The following is a 25742-nucleotide window of genomic DNA, read 5'->3' as shown; positions in this document are numbered from 1 at the left end:
TTATTTATGTAGAACAACTTTCCTAAAAATAAAAACAATTTGGTCTGGGCTTACAAACTCCAGAAGTAACAGTTGATTGATAGTCAATTGGTTACAACTGTATCCCAGGTGCATGTATGGGAAAATCTGCACAAGAAGGTATAGAATTGCCAATGTAAATATATGGAACACCTGTTATTTTTAAGAATAATTGTTTTAATTCTCAACTTACAACAGTTCATTTAGTGACCATTCAAAGTTACAGTGGGACTGAAAAAGTGACTTATGACTTTTTTTTTTTACATTTATAACCATTGCAGCATCTCCAAGATCACGTGATCAAAATTCAAAATGTGCTTGGCAACTGATGTATATTTATGACAATTGTAATCACCTGTCAAGCAAAGTCAATGGGAAAGCCAGATTCACTAAACAACTGTGTCACTAACTTAATAACTGCCATGATTCACTTAACCACTGAGGTTAAGAAAAGTTATAAAATGGGGCACAAATCACTTAACAAATGTTTCACTTAGCAACAGAAATTTTGGGCGCAAATTGGGGTTGTAAATCATGGACTACTGTACACATATGAAGGTTTAATCACTAGAGTCAGGTACTGTAGTTCAGAAAGTAAAGTAAATAAAATGCTGTTATAAAGAGAACTGCAGGAATTGATTAAAAAAAAACCAGCTGAAACATTTAAAATCTCACAGGACAGTGAATTTAAAGTGCTACTTGTCATTTATAAGTGAGCATATAAAACAGAGCACCAGTCAGGGGAATGCAAAATATCATTTCATATTCTAATAGCAAAACTGAGCAATATTAAACAAACTACTAAAGAATTGCACTTATTTTATATACTAGTAAGGTTAATGCTCAAGACTGCATAGTCCAGACTTCAATTTTAAATGGAAAGAGCACTGCCAGATATACAAGCTGGAATCAGTTAGAGGAAGAAGTACCTGGGTTCACATTGATAACGTATAATGTATAATATATCATGAACAAATAAGAGAGTTCTCAAAAGTTCCACACTTTTGTTTTATTGATTATACAAAGCTATTTGGTTGATGTATACCAGAACAAATTGTAGATCATCCTAAAAATATGGGTGCAGTGAATCACCTCATTAGCCTATTGAAGAATTTGTATGATAACAGGAAGCAACAGTTATAAAGACACATGAAACAATAAAGGTTGTAAACTGGGAAAAGAACATGCTAAAGTAGCATATGTCATCTTATTTATTTAAGTGCAGAATACAGTAGTATCTTGGTACTCAACTACTTTGAAACTCCTTGAACTTGGTACTCAACACACAAGCTAGAACTTGTTGATGTCAGTTCCCTTTTGAGACACTATATCCGTGTTGGCGAACCTATGGCATGTGTGCCAGAAGTAGCACGCAGAGCCACTTCTGCTAGCATGTGAGAGGTCACCCAGAAGAGCTCTGTGCATGTGCGTGCATGCCACTGCCCAACATCTAATTGTCGGGTATCTGAAGCGCATGCATGGGGGTGTGTGGGAGATGCGCACGCATGCGCAGAGATGCACAGCATGCATGAGAGATCGCACACGCATGTGCAGAGAAGCACAGCGTGCACAGGGAGATCGTGCGCACATGCACAGAGATGCGTGGCAAAAGTCAAAAGGACAGCAGTGGGGGATAGAGCAATGAGAAAGAAATGCGAGCAATGGGGGGATAAAAAGACTGCATCAAAGCAATGGATTGGAGAGGAGTGGGGCAAGGGAAAGGTGACTGGGGCTTGCACTTACCCAGGGAGATCATCAGATCAGGCAGGGCCACAGCGAAAGGTAGGCAGCAATGGCTGGCTTGGTGAGGCAGGTTGCGCATGCGCACAATATTGTGCATGTACAATAGGGACTGACTGGGCAAGGAGCGGAGAAGTGGGCGGAGATGGGTGGGGCCAGCCAGAGGCCGGATTTACCGGTTCTCCAAACTACCGGGAACGTCAACAACCGGTTCTATAGAAACAGGCCAAAGCGGTAGAATCCCACCCATGGTTACATACCACTTCACCATGCTTTACAGCCCTCTCTAAGCCGTTTACCGAGTCAGCACATTGCCCCCAACAATTTTTGGTGCTCATTTTACCAACCTCGTAAGGATGGAAGGCTGACTCAATCTTAAGCCATTAAGGATTGAATTCCTGGAGTGAGCAATGAGTTAGCCTGCAGTACTTGCATTATAACTATAGCACCATAATGGCCCTTAAAAGCTGCTTACCAAAGAATAAAATAAAATACTTGACTACAAAACTGTTGGAACACCTGTCAATTTTCTCTGAGCAGCTGTCAGCACCTGGAAAGATGACAGAGGAGCAAAGATGAAGCAATGTAGTCCACCCCCCCTCCTGCAAGACAGTGGAATATCTCAGTTATTAATGACTAGAGAAGCTAACTTCAATCCTAACTTCAATCCATAGAAATCTGTTAGATAAGACAGCAAACCATTTGTAGACATCTTGAAGATTGTGAACACTCATTATAGTTTATCAAAGCAGGTGATTTGAGGCAAACCTATGGCAAGACAAGCTGCTATGAGAAAAACAAAGTTTTGTGTAACTGAAAACTGTCAAAGATAGAGCATTTCCCCCTCCCACTTGATGGTTGGTCAGGTGTGCAACTGTAATCATGTAAGCATCTGAAAAAAATCCTAGAAGTCATGGCTGAATTTTTCTTAAATATAAAAAAGAAAAGTATAAGAAAAATTGCTTCATGCTAAAATAAGTACAATAGTGGAGCAATCCAGTCTTCCAATATCTGAGGGCCTGCCACAGGGAGGAAGGGATCAAGCTGTTTTCTAAAGTGCCTGTAGGCCAGACGAGGAATAATGGATGGAAACTGAACAAGGAGAGATTTAACCTGGAAATAAGGAGAAACTTTCTGACAGTGAGAACAATCAACCAACGGAACAGCTTGCCCTTGGAAGTTGTGGGAGCGCCATCACTTGAGACTTTCAAGAAGAGATTGGACTGCCATTTGTCAGAAATGGTGTAGGGTCTCTCTCTTGGGTGGGGGGTTGGACTAGATGACCTACAAGGTCCCTTCCAACTCTGATTATCTATTAAATCTCTTAAAAGATACGGAAAGTATGGAATTTCCATCTCTGGAAGTTTTGAGAGGCTGGACTAGTTTTCAAGGGTAGTTTAATTGGTTTTCCTGTACATTGCAGAGAGTTGGTCTAGGTTATTGGTTGATCACTGTGGTCTCTGATCACCCCCATCATCCCATTAGGATACTATGATTGAGCTCTAGTGGCACAGTGATTAGAATGCAGAACTGCAGGCTACTTCTGCTGACTATCGGCTGCCAGCAGTTTCGCAGTTCGAGTCTCACCAGTTTAGGGCTGACTCAGCCTTCCAGCCTTCTGAGGTCAGTAAAATGAGGACCCAGATTGCTGGGGGCAATATGTTGACTCTGTAAACAGCTTAGCACTGTGGCTTAGGGCTGTAAAGCACTGTGACGTGCTATATAAGTCTAAGTGCTATTTATTATGGTTTATGACCCAAAGAATACTTTGACGCACAATATACTACTATTCAAAGCAATCAATTTTTCATTTTAAAAACCCTAGGTTTTTATTTTTCAAGTAAAGTAACCAAAGTACAATCTCATTGTATAGTATTCTTGTAATGGTTGTGGTATTACATGCAGCTGTTTTGATCTTTGAATATTTTTTTTTGCCTAAAGCTCCATAGGACTTTGTCACTCTATTAAACACTGACTGGCTAAAAAGCCTTTAAGGAAGATATTCTGTGTTTAGCCATAGAACTCATGCCAGTATTTTCTCTCGCTCCATTTACAGGATATTTTTAGAATGGCTTGAACTTCCTTCAGTAATACTCCCAGTCCTATTTACTGTACACTTTGAAGGTTTTTGTGTTTTGAATTTCATATAGTTGGTCATGTTTGGATAGTGTGATTCATTTTAATTTCTGGCAGCTTCTTTCACTATTTATCCCTCTTTTTTTCTAGCAGCTTCTTTCCTATTTGTCCATTAAATGTTTAAAACTTTGCCACTACAGGAGGGCCACATTAGGGTTGAGGGCCACATTAAGGTTGTGTTTGACCTTGGAAGGCCATGTGTGCGTGTCCGTCCATCCATCTGTCTAGAGTTGGCATGGCCATGGTGGCATTTGACACATGCTCAAGATGCATTTTTCCCCTTCTCTTCTTTCCACAGTTGTTTACTATAACCATTTTCCTATCTCTTCTACCAGGCAAACATTGTTACTGGAAACATTTATTACTTATTCTTAATACTCCACTAAATTTTGTATTTTTAAATTTATACTCCATAGTTTAATAGTAAATTGCTTTTCCAGGCAGAAAAGATATTTATACTATTGTATTTTATTATTCAAGTAATAATAAAATTACAATAGCAGAAATAACATGATAATACAAGATCCAACAGCAGAGGTAAAATCCCAGAATAGTAAATAGAAATGGCTGTCAATTATAGATTGTTGATTTTAGATTAAATGGATTTACAGTATGTAAAATCTGACATTAAATTGTAGTATTAATATAGGATGTTGCTTGTTTTCTATCCAGATCAGGCACTTACTTGAGGCCACATAATTGTAATCCAGTCCTTCTTCAGCACTCTGCCAGCTATTTTGACAGGCAGAGGTCCTGCGGGCCAGATTTAAGCATCCCTTGGACTGGATCCAGGCCACAGGCCTTGAGTTTGATACCCCTGTTCTAGAACATCCCTTGGAACATTTCCTGTTCTAACTAATTTGGAATTTATTCAATAGAATGTATCTATTTCTATCTCAAAATCCGTTTTCCCCCAGTCTATAAAGTTTGACAAAGCTCTCATAACCTTCTCTTCAACACTGCATTGACTACTGCAATGCTCTCTACACGCACTCTGCCTTTGAAGAGTATACAGAAGCTTCAGCTGCTACAAAATGCAGAAGGATCAGCAGTTATGTGCACTTCTAGAACAGTGCATGTTACACCTCTGCCTCATGAGTTTCATTAGCTGCCAGTTTACTTTCAGGTCCAATTGAAGATGCTGTCAAATTAATCTCACATAAAATTATATTATATTTAAAGAACTTAAATGACCATCCAGCTTGAATATTGCAACTCTTGCTGGTTTACAGGAAACCTACACATGCACATGCACACCCAACAACAAAATCCCTAGCAGAAAGAACAAATCCAATTAAAAATGATCACTGTACACTGAAATTGTCTGATTAGTTAGGGTGTCCAGTTTCACTTTCATATAGGAACTCTACTAATCCTGGCCCAACCTGGAACAGACAGGTTTTTACAGGTTTTCCAAAGAAAGGCCAAAGAAAGTTTGAGCTAACTGTATATTGAACAGAAGAACCTAGATAAATAGTTGTCTATTTAAGAACAATTGTTTCCAGACACGATATTCTGGTCACCCAAGTGCAGGCCAGCACATGTTAACCAGTGGTGGGATTCAAATTTTTTTTTACTACCGGTTCTGTGGGCATGGCTTGGTGGGGGAAGGATACTATAAAATCTCCAGTCAGAGGTGGTATTTGCCGTGTTAATAACCTTTAATGGATCTAGCCAAAATTAACTTTAAAAAATGTTTATGGTCAGAGTAATTCTTTTATTGTAGAGATGTAAACTTACATTATGTCTATGTTCTCTCTTGGGTACATCATTCTTCCAAGGGGGGAGACGAGAGAGAGGTTCAAAAACCAAAAGTAAGTACTTTTTATACCTGGTGGGAGGGGAATATGCAGTGATGCATCATGGAACTTGTATGCTCAACATGAGGGACGGCAATATCAATGTTTTCTTATGTAATAAAGCAGTTTGACATTTTACCTTAACATGCCGGTTCTCCGAACTACTCAAAATTTACGCTACAGGTTCTCCAGAACTGGTCAGAACCTGCTGAATACCACCTCTGATGTTAACCAAAGATATTCCAATAGCCTCAAATAATAGAAGTTTAATAATTTTCTGGATCTATAGCCTGTGTAGCAAAAATACATGTTTGTGTGCTGATTTTAGGTTTGCCTGTGTTATTAAAAGACAGAATAAGAAGTGGATTTTATAGAAAGCTATGTCAATGAAATGCAATTATGCCTCTTAAGTTTTCATTTTAACACTTTTTTAAAGAATAAAGTTATAGAATAATATATTCTTTATTGACCAAGTGTGATTGGACACAAAAGGAATTTGTCACGTATTTGTAGCAATGTTTTATTTCACATTATTTTTATCTATAATACATTTATTATTTATTTCCATTCAAACTATTTTTTCCTTCCTAGAAAAGCAGAGAACAGTCCAACACTTTAACCTATAGAGAGACAGACAGACAGACAGACAGACAGACAGATACACACACCTGTGTACACATACATAGAGCAATCCAGCACAAACATAAGAATCCATAAAACTTTTATATATATATAAAAAAGAAATGATAATGGAAAAGAAGCAAAACATATTTTAAATCTGTCATTAAATGGCATAAACATTTTTAGTGCCCACTCCAGAAGAGAACTTGAAAATTTTCTCAGGAATAGAACTTAATTGTAATATATAAAATTAATCCAAGCAGAGTCATTTTCAATATTCTGACCTAAAGCCCAATAAAGCTTTAAATATTAAACTTTTCAGAAATTAACAAACATATTCTGCAGATTATGTGATCTGTGTATTATGATTAAATAAACAATTATTGTGGGCCACCTTAAGAAGTCAACTCCATAAAATATTAAGTTTATTGTACAAAATATATTTGGTTACCTTGAGACAGTTTTCCCACAAAGCTGAATACACTGTCCCTGGGATATTGTAAATGTCAAGCTTAGTGAACTGTATGATGCTAAACTAATAAGTACCACAAGGGCTTTTGTAGAATAAATTGTGATACTCTATTTTACAATCTAGAGCACATCAAATTTAAATACCATACTTCAATGTTTTCATTAGTTAGTGTCACTGAGTCAAATTCAATTCCTGGTAACTGCATTATCAATGTTTGCTACCCTGACCTGCTTCTAAAGAGGAATAATGACTTTTCCAAGAACATTCCTATAATCTCTTAGATCCTTATCCATTGCCTTCTTCTTGTACTTCTTTGAACCTGTCAAGTATAGAGATGCTTACTGTGATCTATCATCTATACCACTGTATATTCAAAGCATATAACTTTCTGTTTTGCCTATCATAAAATAGACCATCTTTGTTCACTCTTTACAAGAAAATGTCCAAATGGAATTATTTCTCACTAAGCATTGTATTCTAAATAAAATGTCAAATAGATGGACATTGAGAACTACAATGATCAATCTCTGTCTAACATGTTATTCAAAGTAATTGTTGAAACAGCACCATGAGCGCAGTCTATTCTACTGTGATGTAAACAGGAAAGTTTACTTAAGCATCTACACCAGTGGTGGTATTCAGCAGGTTCTGACCAGTTCTGGAGAACCCGGTTGTGGGAATTTTGAGTAGTTCAGAGAACCAGCAAATACCACCTCTGACTGGCCCCGCTCCCACCTATTCTCTGCCTCTCAAGTCCCAGTTGATCAGCTGGGTCTTCTTTTGTTGCCCTGCACAGGAGAATGGAGCTGGAAAGCAGGTTGATGGAGAGGGGAGGGAATGGACATTTTACAGTATCCTTCTCCTGCCACGCCCACCAAGCCACGCCCATAGAACCCGTAGTAAAAAAAATTGAATCCCACCTCTGATCTACACACCTCAAAACATTGGTCTAGTAAATATATATTATAAGCATTTTGTGTCCCATATTTCCGGTAAAATGGCTTTCGGGAAAGCTATAGCCCCATCGCGGGCAAATTTGTGGGTTATAAAAACCCCCGGGGCCCCGCCCCCGCCCCCCGCCGGGGGGGGGTAGTAACATATAATCTTTGGTCCCATATTTCAAACAGGAAACTATAGCAATTTGTGGGTTATAAAGAATAGACACAATCTTTGCTATATTAAATAGATTTGTGGCTTTGATTCATCTCATTTCCTCTTCTGATCAAAAGGTTATTTTAAAAGGTGATCAAGTACCCACAGCTTCTTCTCCAAAATCCACACTCAATGACCGAAGATTTGGGATTCCTGCCATAGCAAATAATCTTTCTATCTGAAAGAAATGGAAAATGAGGTGTGTCTGCCAGTAGCCCTTAGCATCTTTCTGAGAAAGTGGTGGGATTGGAAACACAGTAGACAAATTACAGATATACATAACTTGGAACTCACAAAGCTTCAATTCCTTCCTCAGTATTTGCATAAGAGAATAGTGGCTTGTCCATCACATACAAATGTTTCCCAATCCTATTTATCTATTTTCCTTAGAGCCATATGGACATCTGTATAAACAAAAGACTGAATGAAAATGAACTAATTGAAGATATATGCAAGATATTTTGAATAATAACTATTGGAATTTATTTTCAGCTCTGTCCTATGAAAATTATCTCCCATATTCCCTAGCTGTGAAATCAATTTATAGATAACTAATATTGAACTTTTATTTAAATGGAAAACAACAATTTAACTTCCTCAAAATAATCACTTTTTCTGTCAATCAATCATATACAAGGAATAATTACAAGCAGTGAGATATTTATTTCCAACTTGTTATTGTTTCTCTTTATGAAAAGCCTTCAAATAGAATACATGTTATTTATATAAAATAAATATCCATATGGTTAAACTACACATGCTCATTATAAAACATGAATATTCAAATTTTTGAAACAACCAGTAAATTTGCCAAGTTATTTGAAATCTACTGAGTATGTGCTCAGCAATATACTCTGACTAATTTTCAACAGATCCATTGAGAAGAGGCTAGCATAAAGCAAATTATATGCTACTTTTTAGGTTGAAATTATCATTTGTAAAATCACACTATGATTCTGAATGGGATTTATTTTTCACTGCTTTAAAGGAAATTGGTATTGTCTTTCCTCTTTTTTTGTGAAGCCCTACTGAATTATGAAGGTATTAATCTTAGATCCAAATTATTCTTATATGAATTTCAAATTTTAAGTACGCTAAAATTCTCAAAACAAATGACTTGGAAACCTAACTTTTAAGTTGGAGTGGTACACAATGAAATCTCAAGTGTACATCCTGTTTCATATGCATGCCCATTAAAGCAATATATATTGTTATTAATACATATGGTATCAGAAGAGAGAAAAAGTATTTTACTGATTTCAACATTCTAATTCTTGAATTTAAAATCATAAGATGTTCTATTATCTAGTGTATGCAGACAGACAGATTTCTGCACTGTTATCTTTCATTTCAAAGTTATTTTTTTATTTGTAAGAAATATGTTATTCTACCCTTATTTAGCATAGCTGAGAAATAAATGTGGACTGCATATTAAATAAAATAAGTACAAAGAAAAAAGATATTGCATTTATCTGAAAGGAGGAGTAATTCTCCAATTTAATTTGGAGAATTTAAATTTAAAATGAGAAAGTCACCTCTGATCATCTGAAATTATGTAAATGGAAGCAGACTTCTATGGAGGGCAGGTCAGGAAATATTATCTAAAATTCCATATCAATAGGCTTAAAATTGTAATTTTTAGCATGGCTTTGTATATTTGCTCTATAGCAGGGCTGTCAAATTCCCAGCCCAGGGGCCAGATGTGTCATGCGCTGGCCATGCCCACGCCCACGCCTGGTTTAGCGAAGGGGGGGAATCCCAATACGTCATGTGACACCTCTGTGAAGACATGAGTTTGACACCCCTCTCTATAATGTCTGTATTTTCTTTATTGTATTTTGATGCATTATTAACTGCTGTGAGCTACTCAGAATCATATATATGAGTGTGGCAGATTTATGAATTGAATAAATAAACAGTTTAAATTTCTTCAGGAAACCAATTATTTCAGCAGACCCCTCAGTTCAAATTGAGGAACTATTTCTATCCAATGAAATTGTAAGGTCAGCAATTAAAATTGATGTAGGACAAACATCAACAATCAGAAGTAAAAATCCAATTTCCATTGCATACCTATATAATACTGTGAAGGGAATTGCAAATATGCTGTTGACAGTTCTAACTTTCATTTCTATTTTCTTTCCCCAAGAGATGTTGTGTCTGGCAGCCAATCTGGGTAAGATGAGGGTGAACAAGCTTAAATACATTCCGCTACAATAGGCAGAGAAGCTGATGTTTTTGTTTGGAGGTTTGCAATTACTCCCAGTTTTATTTCCTAAGGTTACATTGTTCTGATGGATTCAATTACTACATGAAGGACCTCATATGAAAGAGAGAGAGAGAGAGAGAGAGAGAAAGAAAGAGAAGATAGAGAATACCTTGGAAGAACCATTAATATTCTACAACTTTTCACATTTTTAAAGAGAAATATAAGGAAAACAATATTTTGTAAATACGTTACCTTTTGTTATTTTTTTTTTGTTTGTTTTGTATTTCAGATACAAAACTGAACAAATGTTTAAACTATGTCTTCTTCCAGCCAACCCAGTACTTTATTTCCAAATTTAGTATTACACACTGGAGGACTTTCAATGTGAAGATGGTGGGATACATGTCTCTGAGACAGCGGAGATGGCATTGTGGCAGATTCAGCAGCCCAATGGCTTCTTTTTGGTCCACCAAAGCTCTCTGCATAAAAGAGAGATTGTGAGATCATCATATATAGACCAGAAAGCTGCTGCTCATGAGTAAAGCAGAAAAAGAATGACCATGGATGGGCAAAAAAGCAGTGGGAACAGGTGCGATTTCTGGATTTCTGCCAACTTCTCCGTTGAGTTTCCTTGTGGGAAGCTGCCAAGAAACATCAGAAATTTTCCATTCCTCCCTCCTTCCTTCCTTCCTTCCTTCCTTCCTTCCTTCCTTCCTTCCTTCCTTCCCTCCCTCCTTCCCCCTCCCTCATTCCTTTCTTTCATCCTTATCTCTCTCTCTCCCTCCCTCCCTTCCTCCTTCCTTCCTCCCTCCTTCCCTCCCTCCCTCCCTCCTTCTCCTCCTTAAATTCCTGCAGACTTTCCCATTTACTTTGTTTGAGGGAAGACTGCAAGGAGAACATTGATGGGTAATTCAGCATGAATTTGCAACTCCAAGATCAGCAGGGAGGTAAGTGATTACTGCCAGGGGCATGAATAATGGGGTATGCAAGTCAGGAATGGTGCATGGGAGTGTGTTAAGAGGTACCAAGTGGGTTGGCAAGGGTGTGGAGGTTTGCACTAGAGATGCTGTGCATGTCAGAAGTGTATGAGTAGGTATCAAAAATCAGGAAGGGTGTCCAGCTATGTGCAAGATATACTGCATGGGTCAGGTACAGAGCACAGTGGACAATATGGGTCAAGAACAATACTTAGGCCTCTCCTCTTCTCGCTTCCTCTCCTCTCCTCCACTTCCTTCTGAGCAGGTAATTTAGCAGGTACTAAATGTAGGGGATGATGATGATGATGATGATGATGATGATGATGATGATGATTAACATTAGTAACTTAAACTGTCATCGTCTTCATTGATCCTTAAAACATCGGCCTATAATTGTATTACTTGTATCACATTATATCACATAATCCCTTGATGTACCTTGCCATCAGCCTAGCACAGGGGTAGGGAAACTTCGGTCTTTTATCACTTATGGACTTCAAGTCCCAGAATTCCTGAGTGAGCCATAAAAGGCTCCCCATCCCTGGGCCTACTGGTTTTTCAGTTGTGGGGGGAATCAATTTTTGACTCGAATGGGACTGTTTAATATTAATCAAAAATTGATTTCCCCCACAACTGAAAAACCAGTAGGCCCAGGGATGGGGAGCCTTTTATGGCTCACTCAGGAATTCTGGGACTTGAAGTCCATAAGTGATAAAAGAGCCAAGTTTCCTTACCCCTGGCCTAGCAGAATCTCCATGACAATACATGTTGATTAAAATTACTGTAAATCAGAATACAGATTGTTCCTAACTAATCACTGAAAGTAGATTGCTTCTACTTCTGAAATTTGACCTTTTATTTTTCATTTCATGGATGAACTACTTCAAGATAGAAGCATAAAAGGGTTCCAAACAGATACCAAGCTTGCAGAAACCAGCTAGGCATATAAAATCCTGCTTTGAAGTCTAGTGATACCCTATGTATCCAAACTGCCCAGATAATAATGGATTTCACAACTCAATTCAATGGTTTAGAATAAAAACTAGTTAAATGTGTTTAAGCCTACTAATAGCCTACTACTATTATCATAAATATTCTAGTTTCAAACTGAATTTTCCCTGAAGAAACATTTTTCTCTCTGCCCAATCCCAGTTGTTCCTTCATATGGATATGATAAAGGTAGAGAACAGACAAAGTAGGATATACAGAAGGGCCATCTGCAGGTCCAAAAGTCAAAATGAAGGCTACAATTGTGCAGCTGTAGCTTCATTTTGACTTTTTTTGATACCCTCATTTTGACTTTTTTGATACCCTCCCTTTATGAATATTATTGGGGTAAGACCTTGGCTCCGGAACTGATCTCTCAGTCTAAGTAGTTTCACCTACAGGAAGTGTGAGATGGGACTATTTGAATATTCTTCCTGTTTTATTTGAAATAGCAGCTATTTGGAGCAACTTAGAAAGAAATGAACACAACAGTAACTGTTTCCCTATTGTTGTTTTACGTGTTCAACTGAATTCTATTAATCAGATTTAACAACTTTGTTACTGTTGAGGTAATTCCCCGTTAGGAGAATGAGCGCATACAGGGAGACGTATAGAGAGTAGTGTTGGAATAATACACACAAAGTACACAGATACACTGTACAGTAAATGTAGGTTTTTACTTCCAGAAAGGTTTAAGCAAAGTCCAAAATAAGCAATCCAAAAGTAATTCACAAGTAAAATCAGTCAGTTTTTCAATCCAGGGATAATCCAAATATCAAAGTCCAGTGTGAAAAAACAGTTCAGTATCAGACTTACATTAAATCCAGTAATATCAGTCAATTAGAAGAAATGGAGCAACAGCAATACTTTCCAACAGAAGGAAACAGAGATAGAGTCACACTCTCTTCTGAGATTAGGACTAAACAACCCAGGTTTCTGGCTCCATCTTATGGCTGTTTGAGAAACCACACCCAATTGCATGCTCTTGCATTCCCTTAAAGATATAGTACTAAAATGTTTATCCTGGTTTATATATTTCTAACCCAAATACCTGTTAGGTGACTTATATTCCTAACAGTTACCCTTAAATTTTAATTAGCCTATATAATCCTCACCAGTCAAATGCTCTTAATCTTGCAAAAAATGTATAAATTTTAGAGTCCAATGTCTGAGTCAGGCTGATCAATGGGTAAACAAACTGGCGAGAAAGGGAGATTCAAGGAAACTCATTCAAAATAATGGGCAATGTAATGTACATAATACTAGAAAATTGCCGTGGGTAATTTCCAATTTATTTACTCTTAGCACACTCTTAGTCAATCCCTAAATTAAAAATCAGAGCAATCACAAACACCTCTCAGATCAGATAGGGGGAAAAAATGACCTTGATGTTTATGAAACATCAGCAAATGTCAGAACATCTAACTGGCAAAAGGCAGGAAAAGCAGAGAGACATATGACAGGCAAGTGATTAAAAAAAGCCAGAGGACTTAATATATAACAACAACAACAACAACAACAACAACAACAACAATAGTTATAGGTCCATGATGATGAACCTATGGCACGTGTGCCAGAGGTGGCACATAGAGCCCTCTTTGTGGGCATGCATGCCATCACCAGCTGCTCTTTTGGTCCTCACATGCACGCCAGCCAGCTGGTCTTCGCAGATGCTGGAATGCCAGAAAATGGCCCGAAAACGGCCCCAAAATGCCCCCAAAACGGAATTTTTCAGGTGGTTTTCAGGCCATTTTACAAGCCATTTTTGCCCCCCCCCCCCCAAATGGCCTGAAAATGGCCCCCAAAACAAAACCTGAAAATGGCCTGAAAAATGCCCACAAAACAGGCATGTGCACACTGGCCAGCTAGTCTTCGGGTTTCCGGCGCTCTGGCATGCGCACATGCATGCGCATGCACGTGTGTTCTGGTTCAGTGCTGAAAAGATTCCCCATCAGTGGTATAGGTAGTCCTCTTACAACAGTTTGTTTAGTTACAATGGCACTGAAAAAAGTGATTTATGATTGTTTTTCAGAGTTACAACCTTTTCAACATCCCTAAGATCATGCAATCAAAATTCAAATGTTTGGCAACTGGTTCATATTTGTTGCTGTGTCTCAAGGTCATGTGTTCACCTTTTGCAACCTTCTGACAAGCAAAGTGAAGGACGAAGCCAGATCCACTTAACAGCCGTGTTACTAACTTAACAATTGCAGTGATTCACTTAACAACTGAGGCAAGAAAGATCGTAAAATGGGGCAAAATTTACTTAACAAATCTTTCACTTAACAAAATTTTTTACAGTATACGTAGCATTAGTATACTAATTATATTTCTTAAGTAAAGAACTTTCCAGAGCCACTGGGGACAATATTGTGGTTAATTAGCCTGCACAATCCCACAGGAAGTTGTCCTGTTTCTTTGTAATTTACCCTATATACATACAATATAACAGTAGCTGTATAGTGATAGAAAGCAGGATGTCAGATATGCTGCACCATGAAAGAAACAACGTGTCATGTCCCTGGTGGAGTCTGACTCTGAGGAAGAGGAGGAACAGCCAACAGGGAGTGGGAGTGTGGCTCCAGAGGTGGTGGAGGAGGCTGAGGAAGGGCAGAGGCCGGCTGAGCAGTCAGAGGAGGATCCAGGCCCATCCCCTATCCATCCGAGGTCACACAGGGAGGAGAGGATCAGGGAAAAGCGAGGTCTACTCAAGAGAAGATCCTCCTCGTGGCTTGCAGGTAGGAGCTATGTATATAAGTTTGCAACTGCGCAGTTAGAATTGCTGAAGTCAATTAGTGTTTACCTTGAAAGAGGTTTATCTTTGCTGGCGTTCTTCCCATGGACTTTTCTTGGTTATTTTCCTGGAGTTTATAATTAGTTATCTTGGCTTGCTTCGGAACTCTCATCAATGCAGTTTGTTTTGGTTTTCTGTTTGCCTCATTATTTACTTTTGTGACTTTAAACTGTGCCTAATAAAACAATGAAGTTAAGTTGAAGGCTTTACCAGTCTTTAATATATGTTTTGGGTTATTTTGAGAGACTACGGGTCATCACACAACCTGATGAATGGGTATGAGGACTCCAACAAATAGACTTAAGCAACAGTGAAGCTTAATGGATATTCCTATATTTCTTTTATATAACAGAATATTTTGAAACAAAAAATTGGATTTATTTTTTCAACAGAATATATAAAAAGTACTGCAATTTTGCAAGATAAGTGCTGCAGTACAAACTTTAATGATAATATTATCAACCCCACCGTTCTGTTCATTACCTTCACAAATCTGATATAATACGATTACTGAATAGCAAACAAAATAGCAAGTAATTTCTATTATATCAGTAAAAATTAGATTTCCAACTCTAATCCATATTGAAAACATGTAAGAAATTAAACTTGTTATTATCATTAGCATCATGGTTGTTATTCTTTTGCTTTTAGGTTTCTGTCAAATAATCTGACACTGTTCAGCAGAATACATCCAAGTGGGAATTTAGCAGTAAATAATAGAAACAATAAAGTCAAGGATTATTATCCAAATTGGTTTATGTACATCCTCTTTCTAGAGAAATCTATTGGCCCAATCACTTGTATCTCTCTTTCTTCAATTCAATTTGAATCCAGATAGTCATTACAAGTGTAATCAATTTGGTAATTAGTTTCTGTAACTTCTCTGCAAATTGTCATGATTTTCTCTATAGATTAGAAGAAATAGAAGTTGCAAAAAAGAGAAAGGGGGATGCTATTTCAAACCAGCTGTGATATAAAAACGGAATGTATTATTAATATGCACATTTTTAAAAAATGGGAGGGAAGATTTTCCACTTTGGAAGAAAAGAGAAGAGGTTGAGGCAAAAGAAATGAAGTCTCTTTAGAAGCCAGTTATTATAAGTAAGATGGGGAGTCAGGGAAGAGGCAATTTTCAAAAGCATCTCATTAGCTCAGGATTAGATTAATTTTTACTGATTTTTATTTACTGTGAGTTTAGCACTTGTCAACAGCTAGTTGTATTTTGTTAAAAAGGTCATGCATGAAACATCAGAGTATTAATTAAAAATTATCTTTAGAAACTGAATTTATACTAAAATATCTCCATTATTATTCATAAAGTATGAGACCTTATTCCAGCTTCCTTTACATATATTATGATTTTATGTATAATGAATAAAATAATGCAACATATCGCTTACAGCTTATAGAGTGAAGGGGGAAAAGAACTATATATTATCACTGCTGAAAAAAAATCAGCTGCCCTTTGACTCTTTTTAAGACTTAAAGGAGCCACAGCATCCAAATCGAGAGTTTTGGAAATTTTATTGCATCTTTCCTCATGGCTTTTAGTCCAGTTTTTGGACTGAGAAAACTTGGTAACCCTAATTGCAAGATTTGTGATAGGAACTGAAAGGAGGGGATGCACCTCTTCTTTGTTTGTTTGTTTGTTTACTGCCCTCTCTTGCAGACTTCTGAATAGCTTCCAGATCAAGAATGGTTTAGGAAATCTAAATTTTCTTTCAATTGAGGCAAATAAACAGGCTTAAATCCAGACAAGAAACATGCTAGTCAATCGCCAAACTATCCTGGGATCAGGAATAAAATGTAATCTGAATTCCTGCCGTTGAGAGATGAAGTCTGTAGTCTGACAATTCTACCTAAAAACCACTAATTATAGTGGTTCATAGTTCAGTTTAATATGGTAGCTGGATCTTTCTCTGTCAGAAGGATCCCAGGTTTTATTACATATGTTTTTATCACATCAGATTAGATTATTTCCAAGCCCTGTTACACATAGCTGCTCTTGAAAAGAGTTCTGGAACTGCAGCAAAATGCAGCAGCTGGTATACTGAAAATATATTTTGAAATACAGCATACAACTTCCTGTTATTTAAGTCACAATAACTCTTCATCCCTCCCTGGATATACCATGAAGATTAGATTAACTGAAGCTTCCTCTTCTGTCTTTCATTTATTTGCTGGTTATATTTTAACTTATCTTTTCTCTAAGCGCTCAACCTCATAAAAAGGGATTATAGCATTATCAAATCTTGCTTCCAGCAAAATGCAAACCATGATTTCTTCCCAATTAGGGAACATAGAGTCTACCCACACTATAAATGACTGATTTAAAACTTGCTATAAAGAATGGACTAAAGTCCTTCTAGCTGTGCATTATTAATATTGCTTTATGTGTCAGCAATTACCCCAAAATGGAAGCCCATAATGCTTTTCAGCAACTAAAGCTTTAAAGATGCAGATTTTAAAGCTGCACTACACAAACTTAAATTTAGGAATTTCCATATAGTATTTCTGCAGTTTAGGTTCATCCATTGAAAATCAGAATCCTGGATGGAAAGAGAAGTGCGAGATATACAAGCTAGTTTAGAAAAAGCTAAGGAATAAAGCACATTATTGCCGATGAACACTGTATAACTGAGAAAAACAAATGAGGCCAAAAAGACAATATGTACTTCATTGCCAATAGAAAGGCAATGTGTCATCATGGCAGGCCATGCAATATCTTTAAGATAATAGTTATCCCAGGCCACCTCACTGTTCTTATGCAAAACTTTTACACTGGCCAGAAAGCCACAGTCTGGTAGAATCTGAGTGAAACAGGTTCACAAAGGAAAGAGACAAGGCTATGCACATTCCTTGCTTATTTAACCTAGTTGATGAATATGGGGCAGAAAATGAAACAAACAACATGCTTAAAAGTTCTGATATCTATGTAGTTATTTACCAAGCACATCTAAATTATATTAAAGTAACCAAAATATCTTTACAATCCTCAATACATGTCACAACTTTTGAGCACACCTAATGTTTGGGAATTGAATGTTGAAAAATTCGACATGCCCTCAGGGGGATGGCGCAAAGCAGTAAAGTCCATATGACTACTGCTTTGGGTCCTTCACTGCTTACCAATGTGCTTCTGTGCACAGTTATCACTAACAGGTAGTCCTCAACTTATGACCATGATTGGGACTGGAACTTTAGTTACTAAGTGATGTGATTATTAGTTGTAACATCATGTGACTACATTGCTTAGTGACCCAGCTGTGCTTGTTAAGCTAGGTCAACACCGTTGTTAGACAAGGACCTCACAATTCTCTTACCTTGACAAGCTCACTTTTACTTCAACTCTCCTCACCCATCTATTTTCCTCCCATCTCTGTCCTTTTAAGTGACCTGCAAACTGCTCCAAACTCCTGTTGTGCACAAAAATATGCATGCACTGCCCCTAGTGCACATCACTGATCTTTGCCATTTTTTTCCCTCCTGCTGAGGACTCAGCACTGACAGCAGATGTGGCCATCTTTTGGGCACAGGAAATCTAAGAAGCCAGGCTTCTCTTGCATGGCATCTGGGACTAGTGGCCCTTCGGGACCCTTAGTGGTGGCTGATGAGTCCCTGAATCATAAGCATTGCCAGCCAAGGTAACAGAGATCTCCCTCCTCAGTCAAGTCTTAAAGCTATGCCCACACCCCACTCTCCTCTGCATCTCCTAGCACTGCCTCAACCATGTATGGCATTCATTCATTCATTCATTCATTCATTTAATCGATTTCTATAGCCACCCAACCCAACCAAGTGACTCTAGGATTTGTTCATTTTTCTAGTCAGTATTTGCAAAGAAAAGACTGAGCTTTCAGTAGAGAGAACAAGGAAAAATACAAGACCCAAAAGCAGGTGTGGTGCTGATGCAGACATTTCACATCTGGCTAATAAGCTGCTTTCTTCTCTGCAACACCCAACTCACGCACTTTATCCATGTGCCTCTCCCTGGTTGGCTGAAAAGCCATGGTGATACAGTGGTTAGAATGCAGTATTACAGGCTAATTCTGCAATTCAAATCTCACTGACTCAGGGTTGACTCAGCCTTCCATCCTTCTGAGGTCGATAAAATGAGGACCCAGACTGTTAGGGGCAAATATGCTGACTCTGTAAACCAATTATAGAGGGCTGTAAAGCACTGTGAAGTATAGAAGACTACATGCTATTGCTATGTTACACGCTGCTCACTCTCTGATTGAATAGAATACTCTTCGTGCCCATCCCAGGTAGGGCATTGTCCTCATTGTGTGCATTTTTCTGGCTTTGCAGGAGGAAGGCTGGACTGAGAGTGAGCAGAGGGAACTGTGGGTAGATTCTGTCAGGGGTGGACTTTCCTCCTCATTAAAGCCCTTAGGCCTATTTTCTAGGACTACTTGCAAAACAAGCTGCAGAGTATGTGTTGCACTTCCTGGAATCCCATGTTCTTCCTCTTCCTCTAGTTCTTCCACACACATATCCCCAAATAGGCCTCACACACGGCCTCCACCTCACCCAAGGAACTGCCACTGGCTCTCCCTAACCTTACCACATGTACCTCATGGCTATACCTTGCCCAGTGCCTGGATCCTGTGATACCAGCAGGAGGAAGGGGATAACAAAGGTGAGTTGCAAGCAGTAGGAGGTGGCAGCAAGGCTACGTGGTGGAATGCAGGACATCCAAAAGGGCAGAGATGTGAGGAAGAATAGAGGGTGGAAGGAGTTGAAATGTTCATCAGGTGACCAAGGGTTGTTCCAAAGGCTGTAACTTCAGGCACCGGTTATAAGTCCCTGAAGTTCACTCAGCACACCATAACTTTGAAAAGTCACTGAAATAATGGTAGTAAATTAAAGCCCTTCATGGCATAGTTTATGTGATAGTCCATATATCTGCCCTGGTTTCTATTCTGCCATCTACAAGTCCAGAAGTTTCTGATTTTCTTTTTATTGCTTTTCTGCTTTTTAATGGTAAGCCATCCGTTCCAGCCTCGTAATTCTGGAATTTGATAGTCTCTGAATTTAAAGAATATGAACATGGTTCTAAAATTGGGGAATAAATATCAAACTGGAGGAATAAATATCAATAACCTGAGCTATACTGATGACACTACTCTGACAGCTAAAGATGCAAATGATCTGCAAGCTGAAAATCAAACAGCATAGTGAAGAAATAGGGCTACAGTAAAGAAAACTAATCTAATGACATTCAGCCTTAGAACTGACACTGACATTATTAAAGCAGTGGATAATTTCTGTTTTTTAATGACTGAGTATTAGCTTAAAGAGACCAGCAGCCAGGAAACATATCGCAGACTACTATTTGATAAGATGCAAATGAAAGCCTTGGAAAAGATACTCAGAATTATGTCTATCTACAAAGATCAGAATCATCCAAATTTTCTTTGTGACATCTATGGAAGTGAAAATTGGACTCTGAATAAGCAGGACCATAAAAGTTTTAAGTCTTAGTTATCAGGGATAACCAAGAAAAAATGATGCCATGGCAAATTAATCCAGAGTTATTACTAGAGACACAATAACCAGGGTCAAATTAGCATATTTTGGGCACATTATATGAAGACCTTAAGAATTCTCTTAAGAATTCATAATGCTGGAAAAGATCTAAGGAAAGGAAAGAACAGAAAAATAACTAGAAGCAAATAGATGAAATGCTAATAAAAATTTAAAATATGAATAAGTGCTTTCTCTTTACTATTTGTCTGTTTTCTAATACTGTTTTGTATGCTGGTTTACTTGACTGCTCTTGATTTAAATAGATGTGTCTAAATTAATGTATCATGCTTAGTATTAAACATATATAAGAGACTTAGCCAGATCAACCAACACAAGTTGCTTATGGAACTAGATCTTACTCCTCTCTGATTCTATTATGCATCATTTCTGTAACTGTTTTTCACTAAAATAAGCAAGCATGTTTATTTGCATGATGACCTAATCATGTGACTCACAGTATTTATACTACCTCATTTTTTCAAAAATATAATTCTCATATGATCAGCAATGATTTTTAAAAAGTAGTAAAACATGTAAAGCCACGGTGTCAAACTCATGGCATCGCATTGTCATCACATGATGTATTTCTCCCCTTTACTAAACCAGGGGTGGGCGTGGCCAACATGTGATGCATCCAGTCCACAGGCAGTGAGTTTGACATCCCTGGTGTAGAGAGAGAAAGAATTATCCTATTGGTAAGGCACTTTACATTATTTCTTGGAATGAACAGAATAAAAAAATCTTGGAGTTTGGAAAAAAAAATCTGTCCTGCCTTCCGTTTCCACAGAAGGCTAATAGTGCTGAATCATAAATTAACCTTAAATCTGATTTCAGAGATACAAGGAACCTCAAGCTGTTCATGTGACCAGCATGACTAAACACCGAAGGCACACGGAACCCTTTTACCTTCCACCAAAGTGCTCCCTATTTTTCTACTTGCATTTTTACATGCTTTCGAACTGCTAGGTTGGCAGAAGCTGGGACAAGGAACGGGAACACACTCCATTACACAGTGGTAGGGATTCGAACTGCCGAACTACCAAACTTTCTGATCGACAAGCTCAGCGTCTTAGCCACTGAGACAGCGCATCCCTGTGTTCTAAATAGTTGTATTAAAATACTGCAATCATAAGCAATGAAAAAACTCATGTAGTCTCACCTTAACTAATCAGTTTTCAATGGCAACAGATATAACAGATCTCTGTTGTCACTGTTGTTGCTGAAAAAAATGAAATTAGTGCACTTAATGTAACATTGCTAATAACACATTTCTTCACACTTCTCCTACTCTTTGCTAATTGCTAAGCCCCAGATAACTTGTAATTTATTCAACAGAAAAGCATAGCCCTCAATCTGGCTCTGCTTTTTTAAATGGTTGGGTTTGCCTCTTTAATTGGGCATGACTTCCTAGTTTGGCCCTCTCTGTTCTGACTCTTATGATTTGTTAATTTATATGTCCAACTAAAAATCATGTTTGTAACTCAGTCAATATGGTAACCTTCAAACAATCATCACTAGTTTTTTTATCACCTCTGCAAATAACTTCCATGGCTGCATGGTGTCAAGACAGTCCACTCATGAAAATAGCCATTTGTGATTATTCAGGCCAAGCTTCTACTCCTTCAACACTGAAATCTTGATGCATGTCTGAAGAAGGAAAAGCTCCAGCTACATTAAGATTGCAAGAAAGGGTAGTAAATCTCATCTGTATCTTAGTCAGGAAAATTAACATCTCTTGATCCTGAGTCCTTGATGGTGACTGCAGTATATCTGCCAAAACCAGCCATCAGCTGCATTGAGATAACTTAGGAAGGCCACAGGCTCCTCAACCACTTAGATCTTCATCTTGGTCCTGGAGCCATGCCATCATTTGTGTGAAACATAGACTGTTTCTCCTTCTCAGAGTCTGATGGCCTTATCTAAGAAGATTCTTAGCTGAATAATTCTGGAATATCTAAAATGGTATTCACTGATAATGACTATTCGAACTCTAATCTTGAAAATAAATCAACATAGTAGTTCTTCCACGTATACATCTGAGCTGTTTGTTTATAGATGAATCAAGAGATTTGATAGCTCATTACCCTATATTAATAACCTAAATGGTTTTTACATGAAGATCCATTCCACTTATAGTTATGCTACATCCAGGTATAATTCTGGATGCCTGACTCTAAACATATGCCTTCCTACTGCTTTTCAGCAAGTTTTACTTCAAAACAAATCTTAATAAATTTGCATTAAAATTAAGTGATATGATTACATAATTTAAATTAAATAAAAGATTATATTAATAACAGTATTAGCATGACAGTTTGATCAAGTGGATTTAGGGTAGAAACCACAAGATGTTGAGTTCTAGTCCCACTTTAGGCATGAAAGGCAGACTCTCTCTCTCTCAGCACAATCCACCTCACAAAATAATTGTTGTGGAGAAAATAGGAAGAGGTATTATATTCACTGCCTGTCTTAAATTAGGTAACATCTGTAAATAAAATATTTTTGGAAATTCCAATCCCCCCCATTGTTTTCTAGGAAATAAAAAAAACTAAGAAAAATTGAAGTAAGGACAATAATGCTGGATATTTTATTACTTTACAAACTATATTATGCATAGTTTCATTTCTTACAAAAGTAGATTTGCTGTATACAATTCAAAACAGTTTATTTAGACAATAGTTGTATATTTACTGCTAAAATGTATGTTTACATTTAAAAAAAATACAAATCTTTGAGCTTTAAAAAATACTGCATTTCTTTAAGAAAAGTAAGCAAGCAGGGAGTAAACAATGTAAACTTAAAATATCAACAGATTTGGGACAATAAAGCCAAGAGTCAGAGGTTCAGAGAAAAGAAATGCCAACTGTAGGAATAATCAACAGCCTTTCTGTCATAAGGCCATGAAGTATGAAGAACAAATAATACAGTAGGTTCAGAGGTGGTATTCAGCAGGTTCTGACCAGTTCTGAAGAACCGGTAGAGAAAATTTTGAGTAGTTCAGAGAACCAGCAGATACCACCTCTGACTGGAGATTTTACAGTATCCTTCTCCTGCCACACCCACCAAGCCACGCCCACAGAACCAGTAGTAAAAAAAATTTAAATCCCACCACTGAGTAGGTTACAACTGCCCTGAAATATACAAAGAAATGTGCATTCTCCCTTTGATCAATAGCAATCAGCTGTTTTAAATGGTGTAGTCCCAATTGAAATTCTTATCTAACCATTACCTGTCCTGCCACATCATGTGGGAGAGTTTCTGCTCAAGTTCAGGCTGAGGATCTCAATCATTTCAAGTCATCTTCCTGTGAATTTCTGTAGTTTGGCATAATAACCTTTAAAACTGTAGTAAAGTACAATGGAAATTATTGTTTTTTTTTTTTATTTTTTGATTTCCATTGTTTACAGAATAGAAAAGTATCTTTTATACATGAAATGGTCAATAAAAAAAAAGGAAACAGGACCGTGGTGCCACAGGCCGTGCCTTAGCCCCTAAGGCCTCTTGGGGTCAGAGTCTAGAAAGTTGGGGTGGAGAACCAGAGACGACTTGCCCTCCCGCTGACTTCCTGCACAAGTTTGGTCTTGGTTTCACGTCCTTGTTGTTGGTTGACTAGATTCTTGACGTAGACACAATACCACCAGGTTCTAGCTAAATTCAGCTTGTGGCAAAGGACTACGGGGTGGAGCCCTTGGAAATTTTCTCTTTCTCGTCAACAGACGAATGTGGCACGAGCTGAGATTGGTCCAAGTTGCGCTCTGGTTGTTACAGAGAAAGCTAAGATTACACCCACTAGCGGTCATTGTGCTCAGTAGTTTCAGGTGGCAAGAAGGGTATGAGGCTTTTTTATGTTTTCATTAAAACAAAAGCAGTAAAACAAAAACAAAAAACAGTATAAACAGTTACACACACATACATTCCCTCAGATGAATGTTTTCCCCCATTTATTCCAGTCACACATATAGCATCTAAATAATACAAGCATTATTACTCTGAATATTCATTATTTTTCAATATTACATTACATTACAAAGGTTATCCTAGTTCTTGACATTTCCATATACTCTGCATGTATATTTTGAGCCATGATCAGGAATCAAATGTCTTAGTTATGGTATTCAAATTGTATTTTTAAAATATGACATTTTCATTTAATTATCCTGACATCAAACCATTGAGGAAAAACAATGCATTTGCAAGAAAATCTTTACACTTTTTCTTTTCACATTTTTGACAGAAAAGGAAAATACGTGGCAGGAAAAAATATTTGCCTTTCTTTCACTAAAGAATTTAAAATGAAATTATAATTGAGCTATAAATTTAATTATAAGTTATAAATTAATTTTATATTAATCATAGACGTCTGATATAATTAATCTGTCAAAACAGTTGTATCAACTAGGATACCTGGTTTTAAATTACATAAACTACTACACACTATTCAAAATAGTGTTAACCAATTTATACTTAAAGTACAAATATACAGGAATGGTTTACACAAATCTTCTAAAAAAGATCTATACAGATCTTCCAAACTAAAAAAGTGTTTGCTAACTCAGGTAACCCTGATACTGGTCTCATCAATTTCTAAATCAGTGCCACAGAACTTGGCAATATATATGTCATAGGCAAGCTTCAGTCAGGTCAGAAATTAATTCTACTCATATTTTCATGGTTGGCATTATTGATTTTAATTTTTTTCATTTATATTTTACCATTGTTTAATTTAATTTGGTTCATATCTTCCCTGGATAGATTTATGAAAATACATTATACAATTTATGAAAAGTATAGATGGAATCAATAAATTATTATAGATATTGCATTTTTGGTAATTCTCCAGACAGATAAGTTTTAACCTTTTACTGGAAACACATACATGAATCATTGGCATGCAATGTTGAACAATTAACTTGTCAAGTTAATTGCTATGTCACATTCTGGCTCTTATCAAGGAAATTTTAATTATGAAAATTTAAAAAAACATTCTGCAGTACATGACTTCAGGTCACTGATTACAGTCCCATACCTTAAATGTCACAGAAAAACTTTTGATTGAAAAACTCTTTGTAATTAATTATATTCAACCTCTGCTAGTTAATATTTAAATAAATGTTATTATATTTTGATATGCATCCATTGCATTCTAAAATTTTAGTGTGCACTTAGAAATTAATAACATTTCACCTAAAACCATGTAAACTTTTCTGGTTTTTGTATTCTTTTATAGATCTATTAAAACCTATTCCTCACTTCCAAATATAAGCTTTGTTGCCAGTTGACTACTGTGTACGTAGCTCATAGTATT

At 37.2% G+C, this 25742-nt stretch overlaps 1 protein-coding gene across 12 annotated transcripts in view; it reads right to left on the bottom strand.

Annotated features, from left to right (window-relative positions):
- Window positions 1–25742, bottom strand: part of SNTG1 (syntrophin gamma 1) — a 222200-nt gene that overhangs the window by 153502 nt on the left and 42956 nt on the right. The window contains exon 2 of one of the 12 annotated variants that reach the window (XM_087961719.1): window positions 23667–23779. The exons of 10 other annotated variants lie outside the window; for them this stretch is intronic. The gene's annotated coding sequence lies outside the window, so the exon portion shown is untranslated. Of the gene's footprint in view, window positions 1–8232; window positions 8343–23666; window positions 23780–25742 lie in introns of all 12 variants that reach the window. One more of the 12 variants, XM_087961720.1, reaches the window with a different exon arrangement.

Source organism: Notechis scutatus, chromosome 3 (assembly GCF_049901735.1).
Source record: "Notechis scutatus isolate UNSWTSFEM ecotype Mainland chromosome 3, rNotScu1.2, whole genome shotgun sequence".
Classification (NCBI taxonomy): domain Eukaryota; kingdom Metazoa; phylum Chordata; class Lepidosauria; order Squamata; family Elapidae; genus Notechis; species Notechis scutatus.
The sequence above is the reverse complement of the archived record's forward strand: the minus strand, read 5'-3'. Positions and strand labels throughout refer to the sequence as shown.